The sequence below is a fragment of the Bos grunniens genome, chromosome 23 (genome assembly GCF_055505025.1).
Source record: "Bos grunniens cultivar Pamir isolate PY7600 chromosome 23, Bosgru_T2T1.0, whole genome shotgun sequence".
Classification (NCBI taxonomy): Eukaryota; Metazoa; Chordata; class Mammalia; order Artiodactyla; family Bovidae; genus Bos; species Bos grunniens.
In genome coordinates, this window is record NC_141187.1 from 43,428,754 (window position 1) to 43,450,508 (window position 21,755).

At 45.4% G+C, this 21,755-nt stretch overlaps 1 long non-coding RNA gene across 2 annotated transcripts in view; it reads left to right on the top strand.

The window, feature by feature from the left end:
* Positions 1 to 21,755, top strand: part of LOC147347717 (uncharacterized) — a 53,368-nt gene that overhangs the window by 5,666 nt on the left and 25,947 nt on the right. The window contains exons 1-2 of one of the 2 annotated variants that reach the window (XR_015152518.1): positions 20,156 to 20,604; positions 21,081 to 21,168. This is a non-coding gene — a long non-coding RNA (uncharacterized LOC147347717). Of the gene's footprint in view, positions 1 to 20,155; positions 20,605 to 21,080; positions 21,169 to 21,755 lie in introns of those variants that run through there. The other variant, XR_015152519.1, reaches the window with a different exon arrangement.

The window sequence follows — 21,755 nt, forward strand, 5'->3', positions numbered from 1 at the left end:
TGGTTCTGGGGACAAGTTGGCCAAGGGAAACTGACCATCTTTATTCCTATACAGAGGATGCTAAGAGACCATGCAGAAGCTCCTCTAAAGCAGGAATGGGGCACACGGCCTAATGAGAGCAGAGACTGGGAGTTCACTTAAGACGTGTAGATTAAGGAGCTGCTCTGTGCCGGACGCGATAGGTTCTTGACAAATTGTTTGGTCAAATGACACATTTCCCACCTCAGGGCTTCCAATCTGTTCATCGATGGGAGGTGATTTTATTTATCCTAAAAAATTAGTTGTCAGTTCAGTTCAGTTCAGTTGCTCAGTCCTGTCCGACACTTTGCGACCCCATGGACTGCAGGATGACAGGCTTCCCTGTCCATCACCAATTCCGGGAGCTTGCTCAAACTCATGTCTATTGAGTCGGTTCAATTTGATTATAACTCCAATGGTGATAACACGTAAAGAGGGAAGATATTTAACCTCGAGTCTCTTTATTTTCTAAAATCCAGAGTTTAATATTGGTTTTTTAAAAAAAATCACCTACAAAACATTTTTTTTCCCTCCCTTACAACTGTGAAGAGCACCCAGGAGTTAACTCAGCTGCAATCAGGGAGTAAATGGTCCTGCATGCAGCTTTCGTGATTGTAACTGTACAAAGATGGAGCTGGTAACATGACAGATGTGAACAGGTACAGATAGAAGAATACTTTTGTTGTATCAAATGTGCTATTTTAAATTTTTTAATTTTTGAAATTAAAATATAATTTACTTATATTAGTTTCAAGTATACAATATAGTAATTTGATATTTTTGTACTAGGTTTACCAAAAAGTTTGTTTGTAGTTTTCAGTAGATGTTATAGAAAAACCCAAACAAACTTTTTGGCTAACCCAATATATTATGAAATGGTCATCAATGGAATGCACTATTTTATTTTCAAAACATGAAATGGCAATTCTCACAAGAACTTCTAAACAGAAAGCCATTTTTGAATCTACCATATGATTCTAATGTTGCGTTTTTATGAAAAAATGTTTTAACAGGTGTCAACTGCAAAGCCGGATGTATTACGATGAGGACCCTCTTTTGATAGGAGAGCTTTTTTTTGTTTCTTTCAAAGGGGGTTGTTGGATGGTCAGAGAGGGGCACAGGCTGATAGATGTTTCTAGTAGGGCTGGAGGATTATACCCCACTGCTCACACCTCACTTTAGTTAAAAGTAGCTGTGGTTCACTATTTACAGAAGCCAAGACATGGAGCAACCTAAATGTCCATTGACTGATGAATGGATAAATAAGATGTATGTATATACAATGGAATATTACTCAGTCATGAAAAAGAATGAAATGATGCCATTCACAGCAACAGGGATGGGCCTAGAGATTATCACATTAAGTGAAGAAAGTCAGACAGAGGAAGACAAATATCATATGATACCACTTATATGTGGAATCTAACAAAAATGATACAAATGAACTTATTTATGAAACAGAAATAGACTCACAGACATAGAAAACAAACTTACGGTTACCAAAGGAGATATTGAAGGAGTGGGGGAAGGATAAATCAGGAGTTTGGCATTAACATATGCACAGTACCATATATAAAAGAGACAAAGAGCAAGGACCCACTGTAGAGCACAGGGAACTATATTCAGTGTGTTATAATAACCTACAGTGGAAAAGCAACTGGGAATGTTTATATATGTATGTATATCTACACAACTGAATCGCTTTGCCCTACCCTTGAAACTAACACAAAATTGTAAATTAACTATACGTCAATAAAAAAAAGTCGTGGATATGGACAAGCGAGCTGGACTTGAAGAATAATGTGTTGTATGCTAACATAACAGCCAGTATTTCCATGGCAATTTTGCTTCCATGTACATTATGACATTTAATCCTTTTCACAATGTTGTGGATATTATTCTTTAGAAATGAGGAAAGTGACTTGACTCAGTAGGAATCTGCAAGTGAAATAGCTGATATTTAAAATCAAGTCTCTGATACCAAATCCTACTCTTTTCCACAGTTTCCTGTTGGTTGGGGTTTATATACTACATAATATTTGGCCAGCAATTTCCTGGGTTAAATTGACATGGTTAGCTTTTATGGGTTGCAAAGTAATATAATATTTCTTTCACATGATATGTTTTAAGTAAATATTTTAGATCTTTTTCATATACTTATTTTATATTATCTTTCAAGGTAAATATTAATGTAATAGTACCTTATAACTTGAACAAAGCTTTTAATTTATAGTATCCCTAAAATCAATTGTAAACATTCTCAATGGAGTGAATTTTTAATGCATTTTGCAACTTGAGAATCTGTGATTGAATATATAGATAACACTCTGAAGGTGAAGAGTGGAAATAGAAAACATGAATCTTGAGTACCTAATTCCATGTGAGAAAGTATCCATTTGGCAGACTTACAAGAGATTTTCTGTGGTTTAACTTCAATTTGAATACAGATTTAGCAAGTGATGGATTTAGGGGTTATAGCTGGAGTTCTTGAGAAAACTTGACATCATTGTAGTAACATCCTTCTTGGATATAGATGTCTCCAGGGAACTGATACATATTATCTCACCTCTCCCCAAGTCATCTTTGAGTGCTGGATATTCTCTTCGTGTCACTTATTACCATCATTATGACAATGACGGTGTTAAGGAGAAACTGAGGCCCTGAACTAAGAGGTGAGGTGCTGGGGCCGCACAGGTAGAGGAGGCTCCTGGCGCATCCTCTGGGTGGGGATGTTTAGGGCTTAGCTGGGAGATAACGTAAGCACTAAAGTCTTAAGAGATAAAGATAGCCCAGAGTAATGGCCCTCAGACTTTTATGAGGGTGAGGACCCCTTGTTAATATCAAAGAATTTAATGAGCCTCATGTGACAGTCATTATACTTTTAATTATCTTATTGCTGGATACTACTTGGGATTGCAAACCTCCTTGCAATTATCCCCTTGGCCTACAGAGTAGGGGTCACTGGAGAAGAGCAGGGGACCCTGGCTCTTTGGTGTCCCAATAAGTGCTAATACTCCAAAGATTCTTGCTTTCAACTGCCTCCCTTTGCTTTTCCTACCTTCTTTGCTCTGAGAGTCTGGAATGAAAACCATGAGAGTGAGTTCTCTAAGCAAACCTCCTATTATAAGGATTTCTCTGGCTCAGTGGTAAAGAAGCTGCTTGCAATGGAAGAGACCTGGGTTCAACCCCTAGGTAGGGAAGATCCCCTGGAGGAGGAAATGGTTGTAATCCACTCCAGTATTCTTGCCTGGAAAATCCCAAGGTCAAGGGATCCTGGAACGCTACAGTCCACGGGGTCACAAAGAATCAGACACGACTGGGTACCTAACTCTTATTATGTAGATCTGGACTCACCTCCAAGAAAACTCCAGTGGGTCCGTCACACCAGACATCCATTTACTCTTCAGGAAAGTTTCTGGTGAGAGATTTCTGACTGATGGATTTGTTCTCTGTATTACTGAACTTTGAAGTAATCATCGGGAAGCTCTCTCTCGCCAATTTACCTTTTGGAATAAATCGTGCAGAAAGATGAGTTTCTGGACCAGGGAACAAATTCTCTTCCTCCCTCTTACCTGTATTTTCTAAATTTTCCATACTCGTGTGTATTATTTTGTATAATAAAAATGAGTGTGAAAGCTTGCCCACTTCGATTTCCTTACTGGGGACTCCGTTTTCCTTTCTTCCTGCCATCCTTGGTCTTCTTTGCTGACGCTCATAGAAGCAAGCATGCTACTAATTACGATGTTTGTGTAAGACCACAGTGGCCTGGAGAAGGCTTGTGTGCCCTTAGGGTGCGCTTGCCTCTCACGGGGCAAGACTGTAGAACATGTTTGTGGGTTGGTGGATGTTTTGGAAACTGTCTACCAAACGGATGTGTATTGTATATAACAACAATAATTTTCCAGGCAGGGCTTTTCGTTGCTGTTATTGTTATCGTCTGTCAAGCTCAGTAGTGGCCCAGCGTGGGCTCTGCGATGATCAGAGTGGTTGACAATTGGGACAGAATAGGGAACGGCTCACCTCTGAGGTACCGGCTCTGTGGGAGGCTGGGGGTTTGTGTGGCACTAACATCGTCGGAAGTGAAATTTCCCCCACGTGATATAGATTCTCTATGGAGCAAGGCTGGTTTCTTCGCTTTGAAGGAGAAATTATGCTGTTTATTCTTGCATTGTTTATCAGCCCTGCATGACCTGATTTCCATCACCCAGAATATAGACACTTCGTGTCTTAAGTTCTCTGGCTGAGGAGTCACCCAGTCCCGAAATAAACATTATTTCACGTGAGTGTTATTTTCTTTGATTTATGCTGCCTCCGAGCAGATCACAGAGGGAGAGAGAAGGAAAGGCTGGTAAAAGGACTGCAGAGGCTAAGTTCCATCTCCTGTGGGATTTTTCTAACGGGTCTTGGAGTTCACTGCATTGTCTGGTTTCTTTATGAGGAAGACTTCTAATCTCAAGAGAGGCTAGAGCCAGAGAACGCTTCCAAGTGTCGGACACTCGTATCTAACCTGAGTCATAATCATGATCCCTTCACAATCTGACCTGGGTCTCGCTGGCTTGAGGGTCGAGGGTAAATTCTGCTGCCTCAGTTGTCTTGCTCACCCCGCAGTGCTACCTCCTGGCCAGTCTCCATCCCCCTGTATCTCTGGGGGCGCCTCACCTGTAATCTCTGGTGGTGTCTGCTTTCTGAGCATCACTACCTCCAGGGTTGCTGTCTTGCTGTGACTGCCAGGGTCAGGTCGGGCCACCTCGGGCTGGTCCCCTGGAACCTCAGCAATCTCTTGCTGCTGCTGCTCTCCTGCGCCACTGTGTCATACCATCGCCTAGAATCTTCGGGGCTTTGGCCGTTGGCTAGTTCTCTCTCTTCCCGTGGACGTCTGCTCGTCCTCAAGTTTGCCACTTTACCTGCATGGCCCGGGAGGCTGCAGCTCGAAGTTCCTAGGGTCATTGCCATGCTCAACGCACCCCAGCCTCTAGGTGTGTCCCTGGAACGCGGCCGACTCTCGGAAGGTGAGAGGGCGCGATAGTTAAGGCACAGGTGCCAGGGTCACTGACCAGGTTCCAGTCCCAGCTCTGCTTCCCTACTAGCTGTGTGACTTCGAGAAGTATAATCTCTGTGCATTTCCTCAGCTATAAAGTGAGAATGGCACTTTTTCCTCTGCCTCCCAGGGCTATAGGGAGGATTAAATGGCTACACAGAGGTCCAGCACTGAGAATGGTGCTCGGCTCACGGTGTGAAGGGGCTTCCCAAGTGATGCTAGTGATAAAGGATCTGTCTCCAATGCAGGAGACACAAGAGACAAGGCTTCCCAAGTGATGCTAGTGATAAACGATCTGTCTCCAATGCAGGAGACATAAGAGACAAAGCTTCAGTCCCTAGGTCGGAAAGATCCCCTGGAGGAAGGCCTGGCAACCCACTGCAGTGCTCTTGCCTGGGAAATCCCACTGCCAGAGAAGCCTGGTGGGCTACGGTCCATGGGGTTGCAAAGAATCGGACATGGCTGAAGCGACTGAGCGTGCACGCGTGGTTGAAACGTGGGAGACATTTACAGCGGTTACTTTTCTGCCGTGTCCGTTTCATTGAACGCTTTCTCGTCCAGCTCCAGGTTTGCAGTGATTCTTCCTGTCTCCCCAGTACAGAAGTGACCTTCCTTTTCTTTGTTTTCTTTGCTGCGCTCCCACTGCAGTGGGGCCAGGGCTCTGACGGCACAGCGCTTCAAAGCCTATCCTCCCCAGGTCAGCCTGTCCAGGATGGTCACCGCCAGCCACACATGGCCACGAGCACTTGAAATGTGGCCACTCTGACGTGAGCTGGGCCGTGAGTATAAAACACGCCTGGGAACGTCAAAGGGAAGCCTGAGACGAAGAATGTACAGTTCTCTATTGGTAATTATGTTGATTCCGTGTTGAAATGATAAGTGTTAAATATACTGAGTCCAAAGATACATATTATTAAAATTAATTTCCCCTCTTCTTTTATTTTAATTTTTTACTTATTTATTTTGGCTTGTGTGATCTTAGTTCCCTGACCAGGGATTGAACGTGGACCCTTGGCAGTGAGACGGCAGAGTCCTCACCACTGGTCTGTCAAGGAATTTCCTCCCCTGTTTCTTTTAAAATATTTTAACTTGGCTACTAGAAATAGGGGCTTCCCTGGTGCTGCAGTGGTAAAGAATCTACCTGCCAATGCAGGAATGACTTGGGTTTGATTCCTAATTCAGGAAGATCCCCTGGAGAAGGAGATGGCAACCCACTCCAGTACTTTTGCCTGGGAAATCCCGTGGACAGAGGAGCCTGGTGGGCTGTAGTCCTTGGGGTTGCGAAGAGTTGGACACAACTGAGCGCATGCGTGCACACACACACACACACACACGAAATAAGTTTCTGCTGTGGTAAAATATATACAAGATACCATTTACCATTTTAATCATTTTTAAGTTCAATGGCATTCAGTCCATTCATTTTGTTAAGGAAGCATTGCTTCCACCTCGAGCACCTTTTCATCTTTCCAAACTGAAACTGTACCCATTAGACACTCATGCCCCCTTTCCCCTTCCCCCTAGCTCCTGTCCCCACCATTCCACTCTCTGTCTCTAATAAGTTGGTATTCTTGGTACCTCAGGTGAGTGGACTCTTGCAATATATTTGCCTTTTGTGATTGAATTATTTTACTTAGCATAGTGTCTTCAGGGTTCAGTTATGTCTTCTCATGCATCAGAATTTCTTTTTTAAGGCTGAATAGTATTCCACTCTGTGTGTCTGTAAGATCACATTTTGTTTTTCCATCGATACTGGGTTGTTCCCACTTTTCAACAATGGTGACTAATGTAGAGGAGTGTAAATTTCACACACAGTGTACTTTGCACTTCTACCCAGCAGCACTGTGCTAGGGTGTTTCTAAATTGCCGAGCCGTGGCATGGAGTGGCTTCCAGTAAAGGCTTGGAAGCACTGCCCTGGGCTGCCCCTCCAGCGCCTGCCTTCCTCCTCCCTGCCCCCCAGGGCTCCTGCCTTTCTCTGCTCTCAGGCCTTTTCCTTGTGTCAGCCTTTGGCTGCCCCCGACCTTGGTTACTGTGGAAATTCGTCTCAAGAAGCTCTTTGCTGTTTTTAGTCATTAAGTTGTGTCCAACTCTTTTGTGACCCCATGGATCCCTGGATCTCTACTAAAGTTCTTGTAAGGCACTGGTTTGGGGTAAAGGGTGGATTTGATCTTCTTTTCAGAGTTGGAGACCCTGGCCGCGACTCTGACCTGGCTGCGGCAGGGCAGTATTTGGGTGTGAGGTAGGGCTAAGGAGACAGAGCTGGAAGATGGAAGACTTTCTCCGGGTGCGTGGTCCCCGACCCCAGACTTGGAGGAAGACCTTTTTAGTGGACTATTTGCCCTGAGAAATTTTCCATTTTATTTTTTTTACGTAAAGCGGTGTTACCTTGGGCTAAGTTTCTTTGGTGTCTGAAAATGCTTCATAAGCCGCTTTGGTCACAATTAAATGTGGTCCAGAGCTATGTGGGGAGCACACAATCATTTCTGTCCTATGTACGGATGAGGACTGACCCAGCCTCTCAGCTTAGCAAGCCCTCTGTGGTTTCAGGGATGTCCAGTCTTTTTTAGACACATACGCACTGTCCTCTCGTTTCTAATATGGATGAAGAACATTTCTGATGTGGATGAAGAGGTGGAGTCTGACTCAGCACACTTCTCTTTCACTGTGTATTTCTCTTTGGTTTTTGAACTTTTCAAATATTTGGATGTTCACTCTTCATATCCGTATATCTGTGTTCTATCTTCAAACTGAGCAACACATTAGTAAAATTAATTTCATTGTTTTTACAAAGACAATAGAACAAAGTGGAAATTCCCTGGCCATCCCATGGTTAGGGTTTTGCACTTCCAAGTCGGGGTTGGGGGTGGGGAGTGGGGCATGGGTTCTATCCCTGGTCAGGGAACTAAGATCCCACAGGCTGCATGTCCAAAAAAAGAAAAGAAAACAGAATAAAGTAAAGCAAATGATTTCTGCTTTTTTCCTGGACCTCAGAGGTCACTTTCTGGGCTGCAGGTACCTTGCTTTGGAGTCATATATACTTTTAAAAGTGTAAGATGCCAAATCCTAAGAGTGTAAGTAATTTGTTCTGCTCTTATTAGTGGCAGGTCAAAATGATGACTATAGCTGAAACTATCCATTTACCGGAACCAAAACCTACAACAAAGTATTAGAAATATTGTAAAACCTGTATGAGTTCTCCAAAGCTGTTTTTCCCCCCTAGACGAGTATTACACTGGTAAAGTGACAAGATATTGATTACATACATTGCTTTCATTGTATTTCCCCAGGTAGACCACTCATTTACTGTCAATAGTCATCACCCCTGGGAATTCCCTGGTAGTCCAAGGGTTAGGACTCCAGGCTTTCACCGCTGACAGCACAGGTTCAATCCCTGACCGGGGAGCATCAATCCCTGACCGGGGAGTGACAATCCCTGCCACAAGCCCTGCTGTGCAGCCTAAATAAATAAATAATATAAACTTTAGACATCTTTTTTTTTTTTAATTACCATCCCTGTGTAAAACTTTCAGGCTGGCGATGTTACCTACAATAAGACACAGAGAATATTCTTGCAGACTCTGATGGCAAACACAGAAAGCATGGACCAAGGTGGTGAGATCAAGGCAGGTCAATTACTCGCAAGAGATTGGCTACATCATCCCCACAGAGAAGAAAAATATTCAGACCTCAGTATGCGTGTCTATCTGACATTAATTATTTGTGCTTTTAGAAAAATGATATGACTCATCTATGAATTTTTCAGATTTTGGAAGTTTCTAGATGCAGCCCTCAGCAGGCAGTCTGCCCCAGACCTGGCCAGGGATCTGCTTAGATGGCGAGTTACGCGAGTGGAAGTGGTCTTTCTCGGCGGCTCCCCACACCCCGCTCCTTGGTGTTGGGAGGATTAGCGTAATTAGAGCCTGCGCTTGTGCAGCACTTTGGCATTCCTAGATGAAAACTGCTAGATGAGCGTAAAATTTTATAACTGTAATGGAATCCAAGCAAATAGCATCGTAATAAATGGGTCTTGCTGCTGATACTGCATTTAAGAGTCTCCTCTTTATTATCTCATGTTTACTATATGTGATGAACTGAGGTGATTAATAACAATGATAATAATTACTCCTACAGCATTTTATGCTTTCAGAGGGCTTTGCAACTGGTTCATTATGTAATCTTTAATCTCCACAGTGGCTCCTGGGCTATGTCAGTTGCGCTTGTTTGTTTAAACGTTTTCATAGAAAGGGAGACATTGGAGAAACAGCGAGGGGGGTGAAGTTTTCAAGTTCCTGGAGCACGGCAGTGTGGAAGGTGAAGATGGATAATGAGTTGGAAAGGAGGCTGAGGTGGGAGGTGGGAGAAGAAAGGTCCAGGTAACAGTGGGTACTGCGTGGGGCTGGGTGGCAGATGGCGATGCCTGGGGTGTGATGAACTGAAGCAGGAGTATTTGAGAAGCTAAATTGAAGGACAACTTGGTCCAGAATTTGGGGATTGAGGTCTCCACCCTAAGGGCCCCTCTGTCAGGGCCTGGGTGCTCTAGTGAAATTTCTGTGGTCGCTTGTGTTCACTCAGCTGGTCCGTAACACCTGGTCAAGGTTGCTCAAGGGGAGGAGGGCTTTATGTGGCAGCTAATTGGGTGCTATGAGGAACGGACCCCCAAACTGTAGTGTCAGCAACTGAGCACAGCCTAATCAGCTGCTTGGAATGCCCACTTGGGGATCGGCCCTCGGTAAGCCGGCGCTCCAGGTATTTGCAAGACGAGCAGTGTGTCAATTACTCCGTGGATGGCCAGATTTATGTGCTTTTTGGCAGTGCTGCTGAGCTATTAATCATGTCTCAGAAACAGGCCCCATGTAAACCACAAGCAAATGGCACGTCTCGTGGACCATCCTGGCAAAACAACGTCGTGTTTCCCCCTGTATCTTCTGCTGACGTCGAAGGGGCTGGCAGTGAGGATGGATGCACAGAGGTGGAGAGCAATAATCCACCACCACCTACCTTCTCCCCCTCTTTTCAAAAATAAAGTCCAAGCCATGTTCTCTGAGCCAAGGAGACCAGATTCCTTCTCAGCCTCTTGAAATGGCATATTTCACATAAAAATGCACCCATTACACCATTTTCTTTTAATAAGTTAGAGTTTCACGGCTTTCCTTTATTTTTAGTACATTGCCGTTTACGTCGGCCAGACATGTAGATTTCTTATTCCTTGGTAAGCTACGCATATCTCAATACATCTAATGTCATAATTAAATGTCATCAGGCTAATGTGTATGAGTGTTTTGAGCTTTATCGCTAATTGCTGTGTTAGCATGAATTAGACAGAGAAGTAATTAGAAGCCCCGATGTAGCTGTGTCATGCGGTGCAGTTTCTGGGACAGCCTGTGTGTGTGTGTGTGTGTGTGTGTGTGTGCGCGCACGCATGTACACGTGTGTGTGAACTGTTCTCCCCTCTTCCCCCGAATTTCTGATCCCCTCAATGCTAGTCTCGCCCGTTGCAGAAGTCTCTGAAACCAGAATGGAAGCCATTGTCTCCAGGAGGGGTTCCACGTGTCTTGAAATAAGCAATTTTCTGTAATCAGTCACCAGGGAAAGCTTCACTCTGAGAAGCAGAATTAATAGGAGACAGGTTTTAGGGTTTCAAGAAAGCACGTTTATCTTCAGGACAGATGAGTTGGGACCGAGGTGTGTGTGTGTGTGTGTGGTGAGAGGGGCTGGGTTTGTGCAAAGGAGAAAATAGGACGACACTTGTTTGCAGTTTGAGACCTTCCCCAATCTTCCTACTTTCATCCAACCCTTAAAGACACATCTTGCTGACATGTGACAGATGAACATTTCTTCTGCTTCTTTCCCTCTGCCCCTCATTCCTTCTTGGTTTTGTACTAAACAGGAGTAATCACATTCTGGCTTCTGGCTTCTCTGGCTCTGGGCAGGGTGGCGGGTGAGGAGGGGGCATTGGGGGGTGGGTGAGTGGGGAGGAGGAGACAGTGGAGGGGGGGAGGGGGAAAAGTGGGAGAGGTGTGAGGGTTGGGGGTGGGCGGTGTGGGGAGTAAGGAGCGAAGGACAGTGGAGGGGGGTGCAGGGGGAAGGGATGCTAAGGACGCGAGGCCAGGCCTCCATCACTCAGGCCCTGGGATCCAGGAGAGCCCCCGGCCCCCTGTCCCCCCCCCACCCAGCGCCTCTGCAGCGCGTCTCCACCCCTGGACCCCTTCTCTTGGCAGGGTGTGACTGTCCACTGTGGAGCTGGCAAGACAGTGTCAGAGCCTCAGGGAAAAGTCCATCTTGGGATAACCTTTATCTGCCAGAGAGCCCCTTACCACCTGCTTGATAGGCGAATTTAATTCACTGCTGCTGGGGTGATAGGGAATCTCAGAGAGAGAGAGAGAGAAAGCAAGCGAGTCCTTCACTGTACTGAGTTCCCCAGAGGCTATTCCCACAGCCCCAAGATACACTGTGCACTTGGCCTGTACCTGTTTTCTTCATCCAGATATTTTTTTATACGGTGGATTTAAGCGCCTGCCCTGCTCATGTCTGAGCAGCTTTTCGCTGTGGTTTCAGCTCTTGTCCTCGAAGTAGCCTACAGAGCTGTTCCTCTCCCAGGGCAGGAACGGGAGAATAAGAAAGCCTGACAGCTTTGACAAGCCTTGTCAAATCCCCATCCCCAGAGGGGCCTCCTGCCCATTAGGAGGCTGATTGGTGACGGAGGGGCCGGGCGATGGTGGGGGCTGCTGCCTGGATTCCAGCAGAGACAAGATCAAGGCCTCCTCGTGCGCCTCCGGAGCACCGGGGCTCCCTCCCCTTGACCAACAAGCTTTGACAGAAGGGCTTGTCAACAAATAGGCCTGGGGTCAGAAGATAAAGAGTTGTCATTTAGAAATAAATGCCGTGATTTCTCTTCACCATTTGCAACCTCTTTTTCAGCTCTTTCCCTCCCACTCTCCCCCTCCCCACGCTTTTGCACACCTGCAAAGTGCGCATACAAGCCTCACGCTGGAGGCTTGTGCCCTGATGCTCACTCTTCCTGGGGGCTTCTAGCTCCTTACTTTCCTAAACAGCTCCTTCCCCGCTTTAAGAAAAAAAAAATCTCAAGGCGATGTGAGAGCATGTCAGAAGCAAACTGAAAAGCCCAATGCATGTAAGTTATTGGGTGGTAGGACAAATGAGATCCAAGTTCATAAATGCTGATACTAAATTGCGGAGTAAGAGAATTGCCGCAAAAGACAGGGAAGCAAACTTCTATGGTGGAGGAGAGGCAAGAGGGGGTCAGGAAAAGTTCCTGGAGGATGTGGAGGTTAGGTCGGGCCTTGAAGGATGGGTGGCGTTTTGACAGACCAAAATGGAGCAGAATGGAGGCGTGGGGGAGCAGTGGAAGCCATGGGTGTGTGTTATATGTGGGCACCCAGACCCGTTCAGCCTACGTTGTGGTAATAGCGCTTGGCTTTCTTTTGGACGTCCAGCCCTGATGCCTTTCCCTGGGTCCCGTTGGGCTGATGCCCTGGAGGTGGCAGGGGACCAGGCCTGGCCAGTGGGACTCAAGAGTAAAGAAGAGAGAAGAGAGCACAGACACTTCACAAAAGAAGAGTCAACAATGGCAAATACGGACACGAAAATATGCCTGACATTGTTAGTCATCAGGGAAAGAGAAATTGAAGTCAGTGAGAAATTAGAGCCGCCATGCATCTGCCAGAATGGAAAAACATTAAAAGACAATAATAGTAAATGCTGGAGAATATGTGAAACAATCAGAACCTTCATACTTTGCTGATGGGAACACAAAATGGTACAACTGGTCTGGAGAACTGTTGGCGGTTTCTATTTATATACAGAACCAAGCAATTTTTCTCTTCCTCTTTTAGAGATTTACTCAAAAGAAATAAAAGCATAAATCTACAAAAATGTTCACTGCAGCTTAGTTCCTAATAGCAAAACATTGGAAACAACCCAAATGTCAACCAACAGGGAAAAGGAAAACAAGATGTGATATATCCGCTAATTGGAATACTATTCAGTGACTAAAAAGGAATCCAACAACTTGGAGGAATCTGAAAAATGCCATTTGGAGTCAAAGAAGCCATTTGCAAGAGATGACGCACTTGATCTCATTTATATAAACTTCAAAAACAGGCAAAACCAATTTAAGGAGATAGAAATCAGAAGAGTGGTGGTTACTGCACAGAGAAATAGATTAATAAGAAAGGGGCTGATGTTGATGTATGACAGAAATCAACACAATATTGTAAAACAATTATCCTCCAATTAAAAATAAATAAATTTTAAAAAACAGTGTATATATTCATATATATAAAAATATTTATAATATAAATATTATATTTTAATATATTTGTATAAATAAAATGTTGTATATATGTGTTAAAACTCATTGATTATACCCTTAAAATCTGTGCACTTTCCTTAGGTAAATAATATTGCAATTTAAAAAAGCCAGAATCTTCAGCAAAAGCTAAAAGAAGAAAAGTATTTTAAAAGTTCCACCACCCAAAGAAAATCAGTATTGACGTTTGGCATAGTTCCTTTTAATATTTTTAATTTGCATGTGCTTATTTTAAAAAGAGTTGTAACAAGATTCGTATTTAACATTTGGTCCCTTTTTCATTTAATGGTATATTGTAGGCATTTCTTATGATATGAATTTCAGAAAACAACACGCGTGGCTGGACCGAGGTTCCCTGTATCTCTATTTCTTGTTTATAGCAGTGTCCTAAACCAGTGATGTTCAGGTTTCTAGTGTGAGCCACTGAATGATCGCCTTGTGACTAATTCCCAGAGATATACTAGATCGAAGAGAAGGACCGTCTTTGTGCTCCTTGACACATATGTCATTTAAACATTAGTTTTAGTGCCTGAGGGAGATTCAAGCACCTGTGGATAGAGCTAAAACAGCTCATGTCAGCCCATTTTGCAGTTTTTATGTATTCTCTATTCTTTGTTGTCTACACTGGAGTCCTAGGGACATATACCCACCATGAAGTGAATTATTTATTGGCATGCGTGGGGCTAGCTCAAATGCTGTCGATCTCATTTTAATTCATGAAATTAAAAAATAAATATGTCAAGGACATTAGACTAGCATTCGCCTAAGAGCTGGAGGCTTAGTTGCTCAATGCGTAGCTTCACTCCTCTCTTGCTGAAGTGTCTTATCTCTGCTCCTAATCCCATTTCGGGAAAAGCTTGTGACCTTGGCTGGACCCTTTGCCTGCTGATCTTCGGGCATCAGGAAACTCCTCACACCGTACCATCTATGGAGAAGACTCTGGCCAAAGCCTGAAGGGAAGGAGCTGACCGACCTGTGATTCTGTGTCAAGCATGACACAGAGGTTTTCTCATTTAATTGGCACAACTGCCTTTTGAGGTGGATGTTGTTCCTATTTTACCCCAGAGGAAATGGAGGTCCAGAGAGTTAGGTAAGCTGCTTATGGTAGAAATGGTCGTTCAAATAAGAGATATTTGTGGTTTGAAGATAAAATAGCAAGTCATATCTTGTTCTTATTCCCACTGTAGCAGCCCTTCTCTGGGAAGGCCCAGGAGTCTGTGCAGAAGGAGATAAGATGTTGCAGCTTCCAGCGGACCTGTAGTAGCCAGAGCAACGTCAAGCACACCACATCCGGTGGTGGTGGTGGTGGGAGTGTTGGAAAATAAAATATGTGTGGGGCAGGCTGAGACTCAGGCGGAACCCAACACCAGACACTCTTGGTGGTGACTTTGGGTCCAACTGTGGTTCCATGAAGATGGCTGGCTTCCCACTGAGTGACTTAAAGATGAAAACAGCTGACTCTGTGCTGCCAGTGCTGTGTGCTCTCTCCTTGAGCTGCCCCTGTACCATGAAGGGGTGTTTTCAGCAGGAAATCAGGGTAACGGGGGACATTAGAAGGTGTCAGGTCCAGGGACTTCCCTGGGGGTCCAGTGACTGAGACTCCGCGCTCCCAATGCGGGGTGCCCGGGTTTTATCCCTGGTTGGGGCGCTAGGTCCCACATACCGCAGGCTCCCCAGGTGGTGCTAGTGGTAAAGAACCTGTCTCTGGGGTCGCACAGAGTTGGACACGACTGAAGCGACTTAGTAGTAGTAGTATGGACACCTTAGATTTGAGGGAGAGTGTTTCAGATTCCTCTATCAAATGATTTTTCTGCCTGAGGTTTGCCTCCTCACTTAAGACCCATAGAGATGCCTAAGCTTTCTTATGTGGAGGGACTCAGTCAGAAGTGATACCATTGGTAAGGGCCATGGCTGGAGGTGACACACCCCATGACTCTGGCTCCATGGCTCCGCCTGTCTGTCCTGAGGTCTGCTGCTTCTGCTGTTGCTAAGTCACTTCAGTCGTGTCCGATTCTGTGTGACCCCATAGACAGCAGCCCACCAGGCTCCCCCGTCCCTGGGGTTCTGAACACTGGAGTGGGTTGCCATTTCCGTCTCCAATGTGTGAAAGTGAAAAGTGAAAGTGAAGTCGCTCAGTCGTGTCGGACTCTTAGCGACCCCATGGACTGTAGCCTACCAGACTCCTCCATCCATGGATTTTCCAGGGAAGAGTACTGGAGTGGGGTGCCATTGCCTTCTCCGCCTGAGGTCTGAGGGCATCGCTAATCCGCACTGTGACCCAGGCTTTCAGCACACTGGCTGGGGAACTGGCTAAAGTGCCAGCAGGAATGCTGCAAGTACGACCGTAGCCTTAGGGTAAATGGCCTTTGATATAAGTTCCACAGTAAACAGAAGTTAAAGGGTATGTCTTTGTCATCTCTCTCTCATTCTCTCACACAAACTCTCTTTCTCATACGTTCAATAGAAAAAAAAAAAAACTGGACTAACATCTTGGTTTTATAATCTTATTTTTATATTGATGAGAATACTATCAAGTGAGGGGAAGGGGAGAGGCATAGAAAGAGACAGAACGAGAAAGAGGAAGACAGATGGAGGAAGAAATTGCCTTTCGCCAGTAATATTCAGAATCACTCATCCATGGGTCATAAACCATTGAAAAACTTCCTTGGAATTGTCCAGCCTTAAATAACGCTCTGGGTACTATTAATACAAATCTAGGATCTGAGTTGATTACAGAAATAGGTAGCAACATGAAGCGGTGTATAAAGAAGGGATTTTGGCATCAGTAAGATCTGGGTATGAATCGCAGTTACGCCACTTGTCAGTTCTGTGACTATGGGGTGTTGTCAAAACTTTCTGTAAAGTGGGGTTAATAATGCCAATCTTACGAGGCTATTCTATTAACAAAGTGAGATAAGACATAAAAGCAACAGTTTTCAGGGCAGACATTTAATTGGATGCCTAACTCATCAATTCTCTACCTGGTAGATTTATCCTAACATGGTCTCACACTGCAGCCTCAGTCTTAACTGTGAGTTTCTCTTGGTACTTTGGTAATTGCCATTAGTCTCTAAAATGGTGTCCATAGTCAATTTATTTCGCCATGAATTTTATGGTTCAATATAGTGCAGGTGGCTCTCATGGTAAAGAATCCACCTACCAATGCAGGAGGCTCAAGAAATACAGGTTCAATCCCTGGGTCTGGAAGATCCCCTGGGGTAGGAAATGGCAACTGTTCCAGTCTTCTTGCCTCGAGAATCCCATGGACAGAGGAGCCTGGTGGGCTACAGTCAATGGGATTGCAGGGTCAGACATGACTGAGCACAAAGTCTAACTTGACAATGTGAGAGGGCAGGAGATGAAGATGTTCTGTTTGTAAAGGTAGGCAAAAAGGTTTGCTCTCGTGAATGCATCTGTTCATTCAGTATATTCTTTCCCTAAATGAAAAGGGCTCTCCATGAAAGACTGATTCTCAGACCGTCCCACAAGTAGGTTATGTTAGTCCCATGTCACAGGTGGAGAATCTAAAGCTGGAAGTTTAAGTATTCTGCGTGACTCTGCGAGTAAGTGACAGAGCTAGGGTTCTAAGCTGGTTCGTCCTGGCCCAAAGCCTCCCCATTGTCCACATTTATGGGCACAGAGTTTGAACACAACAAAATAACATCCTTGATCCCAGTGACACTGCATGGGAGTCAGATGTTGTCTTCCCTTCCACAGGCTCTTTGGGTACAAGGCTTGCCTAAAAGTTGAGTACCCAATCCACCTCTTTGGTATAAGTTAAAATGGAGCCTTAGAGCAAAAAGGGAGAAGAAGGAGGTTAATAAAATCATTCAAGTGTCATCACTGTTAACATTTTCATTTAAAAAAAAATTTGTTTTAAAGGTTATTAGCAAGAAAGAATAGGACAATATGGATGCCCATGGCTGGTTTTCTGACTCCACTTCAGAAAATTTTCCTGGTGCTTTTATTCCTCAGGGGCGAGGCTATCCCTGGCTCACACCCCTCTGCCCCTCCTCACCAGGAGGTCACTCTCTTGGCTCATAGTAATATCCCTTCTTTGGCATTTCTGAGGACCTAATGGCTGGAATTCCTGCTGGGCTAGGAATCATTCCTTTTTGTACATTCCCTAGGAATTTCCTCTTTTGTAAGCCACGGGACATACAATTAGAAAAATTCTCTTTCAAAAGATTTAAGAACTTAAAAAGAGTTGTTGTCCCTACAGGGATAGGTTTTGGATATCTGAAAAGTTTACTTATGTAAGCCACCTCTCGCAGGAAAAGGGAGTTCATCCAGGAGAATGAGAAACATCCCAAACTTTGTGTTCCAGGAGGGTTCTGGAACTCTAGAGACCAGGGTGTGAAGCCTTGCTGCAGGCTGAGACGTAAGAGCCGTGTCCCTTAACTGCTCTGTAGCTCCATCTTCAAAATGGGATGATACAGTTCACACAGAGGTGTCGCAAGGACTGAGACGGTGTATGCAGAGGTCCTAGGACGTCAGGCCCCATAACCGCTCAAAGGACAATCTCTTATAGTCAGAGCAAGTAGTTCAGGGGGTGAGACTGGCCCTTCTCTCTTTCAGGAAACATTTGGGTCTGTCTGAAATGATCATGGTTCCTTCTTTGGCTGTGTGAGTTTTAAATTTGCTTTGTAGAAAGGACACGGAGGGGTTAAACAGGAATACAGTTTTTAGCCGTCTTGGCGTTTTCCCTCTTTGTTTAACATCAAAGTGGCCCGCAGTCCATTTTGCCAGTTTATACATATTGTTGTACTCAGAGAAAGGCTGGAGGAGCGGAGCTGGCTGCCTGATTAGCTGTGACTCCCTTGCAGGCTGGCTTAAGAGCCCAAATGGATTCTACCCCTCCAAGGTTTTAATGATAAGGGAGTGGGGGAAGGGGTGGGGAGACGCTCCTTCCCTTTTGGAAGGAGACTTTGTGGAGGCCCCGGTAATAAATCATTTGTTCCTTCTAAATGCACACTCGCATTCACATAAGCACAGACTCAGATGGTTCCCACTTGAAATTTCTCATCAAGTGCAAATAGCTCCCAGCCCGGATGGCTGAGCTGTTTTCCAGCCCCTCTTTGTGCGGACGTTCAGCTTGGGAGCAGCCCTGGGGACTCACTTGGGGGTGGATCAAGGCCAGGAAACAAAGTCAGAGGCTCACTTGGTCCCCTCCCTACCCCGCCTCAGCTCTCATCCCACCACCCTCCTCCTCTCCTTTCTCCCTCCACTTTGAATTTCAAGACAGGAGAAAACCAGGCCACAGCAAGGATTTAGGAACTGACCTTCTCTCCCCCAACCCTTGAGAATCACCCTGAAGCCTGCCCTCTCCCAGGGCAAGGTTTTGCCAGCTCTGGAGGAAGCTGTGCAGAGAAACGGGAGCAGTGCGAGGGAAACTGGCAAGAGAAACTGTGCTCACCTGCCTGAACCCAGTTCCGCTCCTGCGCCTCCCTCCTTCCTCCTGGCCTGGGGAGAGCTGGTACGGGGTGGTGCCGGTGGTTTGTCAGGGGACAGCGGCCACGTGCTCACTTCCGATCAGGCTCCCCTAGATCTGCCTCCCCTCCCCTCCCGTCCGTCCATCCTGGTCCAGCCCAGGGCAGCCGCCTGCCTGCTCTGTCGGCCGGAGTCATTTGAAGTCGCCAGGTTCGCCTTCCTGTACAGGTGTGCAGCCTGGATAACCGGTGATTAATGCCTGTGTCTGGCCGGGCCCTGAGGGTAATTTGATTTGCTTGATATCTAGAGTGATCACCCCCTTTTCCCTGCCTCCTCCCTTTCTTTGTCGGAGTTTGTGGCAGTGTTTACCTTCATCGGTGTTTTAAGGTGATGAATGACACTTGTTTCTGGTGTTTGTTTCCGCCCAAGTTTTAATTAAATTTTGCACGAGGCTTCTGTAATTATGGCCCTGGGTCTCTCTCCTTCATTTTCCCTCCCTGAAGTTACTCAGCACTCAGAATGCTCCCCAGGTCTCCTTTCTCTCCCTCTCACCATCTAACCCCAGTGTTGGGGGGCCAGCAGAAGGCCCCCATCCTTGCAGCCAGGACCTTTGGGTTTTGTGGTCTGTGATGACACAGTTCATGTCCTGCTCTGATGGCTTCCTCTGGACTGGAGCAGGGGACATAGCTCACCTGCAGGAAGAGAGCTGGCCTTGTCCTAGGTGATGGGACGTCTGCAAAATCACCCCCTAAGTAGATACTGCCAGGCCTGCCAGGAGGCTTTTGTCTCTGTTATGAGTGGGATAAACCTGTGTTTTCCCGTTCTTTTCCTCTTTCCTTTCGAAGAGCTGTACGGAGCTTCTGTATGTTCCAACTGAGAGAACGCCCACATGGCCGAGACAGCGAGAGCAATGGAGTAATGGTCTAGGAAATAAATGAAGTGAACCAATCCAGGGATGCTGTCTGCCTGCAAAGTGGAGATAAAATTAGAGCAAGTCTGTCTGGTTCAACTTACGGTGGGTCCACAGTTTGGGCCAAGAAGTAACCTGAATTGTACATCTGAGGTTGCAAAAACTGGCTGAGTTTCTTCAACTGTATTATCCACCTGCTTTTGTTTTGGTTTGTCTAACTCGCTCCCAAAGAACTCATAAGGAAGATATTCCAAATAAGGAAGAGGAGAAAACGATCACTTTCTTAAGAAACTGTTAAGAGAAATTTTAGGCCAGAGCAGTTAAGGGGCTGACCTAGAAACACCTTTTTGGTTTCAACATGGACTTATTAAGACTGTGCTGGGTGTTGTGAGGATGCCAAGGGCATGGGGTGTGGTCCTTGCCTGCCTGGATGGAGCTTCAAAACCCCGTTGGGCACAATAAGGCTGACGCATTTAAAAGAGTTCTGAGAGGCTGTGTGGTGCTATGGAGGAGACAGGATGGAGTCTATACGAGGGCAGGAACTCTCCACCCTCCTCTGCTACTAATGAGTGCTGAGGCCCCTGGCAAGTCATTGTTCAGGCTTGGTGTTCTCGCTACCTATTAAGGGAGTCGAATGAAATAATCTCTTAAAGTTCCTTAGAGCTTAATCTTAGAATCTAATCACCAGCACTGATAGGTAGATCTGTTGTATAACTAAACAATAAAGAGAAGTATGCCGACGAAGAATACCGCGAGCCCTGAGTTCAGGAAGGGCTTGTGTCTCAGTGAAGAGGACCAGCTTGAGGAGGGACCCCTGAGGCGCTGGGCTCAGGATGGACTTTGAAGGCGGGTAGGAGATACAGCAGCGAAATTGCAAGGTGTGTTTGGAGAATGGGGAATAGGCCAAAGGGTCGGAGTAGTTTGTAGAGGTTGCTGGTGAGGGGGACGTTGGAAAGTTGGGCTGGGGCCAGATGGGAGGGTGTTGAACTCTGGCCTAAGGAGTTAGAACTTGAGTTTGCGGGTGAAAGGTGGTTATGGAAAGGCTGATGCAACAGAGCGGAGGCTGCACAGGTGTGTTACTGGGGCAGCGTGGAAACAGCCCAGCCTTTGTTTTTGGCATAAGAGCTGGCTTGTCCATGGGGTCAGAAGCTTCACCTAACCAGATTCCCCTTGCTCCTGGACATGATTCTTCTCTGCTTGGCGTTGCTCAATCAATCAACATAGAGTGCTGGGGCAAAAATAGAACAAAAGACATGTGAGAGCCTGGGGACAGTGGTCATTGGTTAAAAACATTACAAAAATTTTTTTTGGTAGGATGTATATAGCCTAAAATTTAAATTTCAACCACTTTTAGGTATACAAATATGGTGAAGGACAAGGAAGCCTGGTGTGTTGCAGTCCGTGCGGTTGCAGAGTCAGACACGACTTGGCGACTGAACAAGGTATACAATTCGGTGGTATGAAATATATTCACATGGCTGTTCAACGATCACCACAGTCCATTTCCTGAACTTTTTCATCATTCTAAACAGAAACTCTATACCCATGAAACGATCACTACCCGTTCCTCCCTCCCCCAGCCCCCAGTAACCACATTCTACTGTAGAATGTTTCCATAAATTTGCCTGTTTTAGGCACCTCATATAAGTAAAATCATATAATATTTGTCCTTTTGTGTCTGGCTTATTTTACTTAGTATAAAGTCTTTGAAGTTCATGTTGGGATGTGTGTCAGAACTTCATTCCGTTTCAAGACTGAATCATATTCCATTGTGTGTTTATTTGTTTATCCATTCATCTGTTGATGGACACAGGTGATTTTTACCTTTTTGCTAGCGTGAATGATACTGCATTGAAAATCTGAAATTTGGCTGAGAAAAATTGTACTCTCAATGTATGAAAAAACCATTTTTCTGCAGAGAACTTTGAGCAAGGACCAGACAGCTCAGATGAATTGGATAACTTGGAGAAAGGGATCCGAGGGCTGTAGGGAATGTGAATGGAATGGCTTTGCTGACAGCTCCTTGACA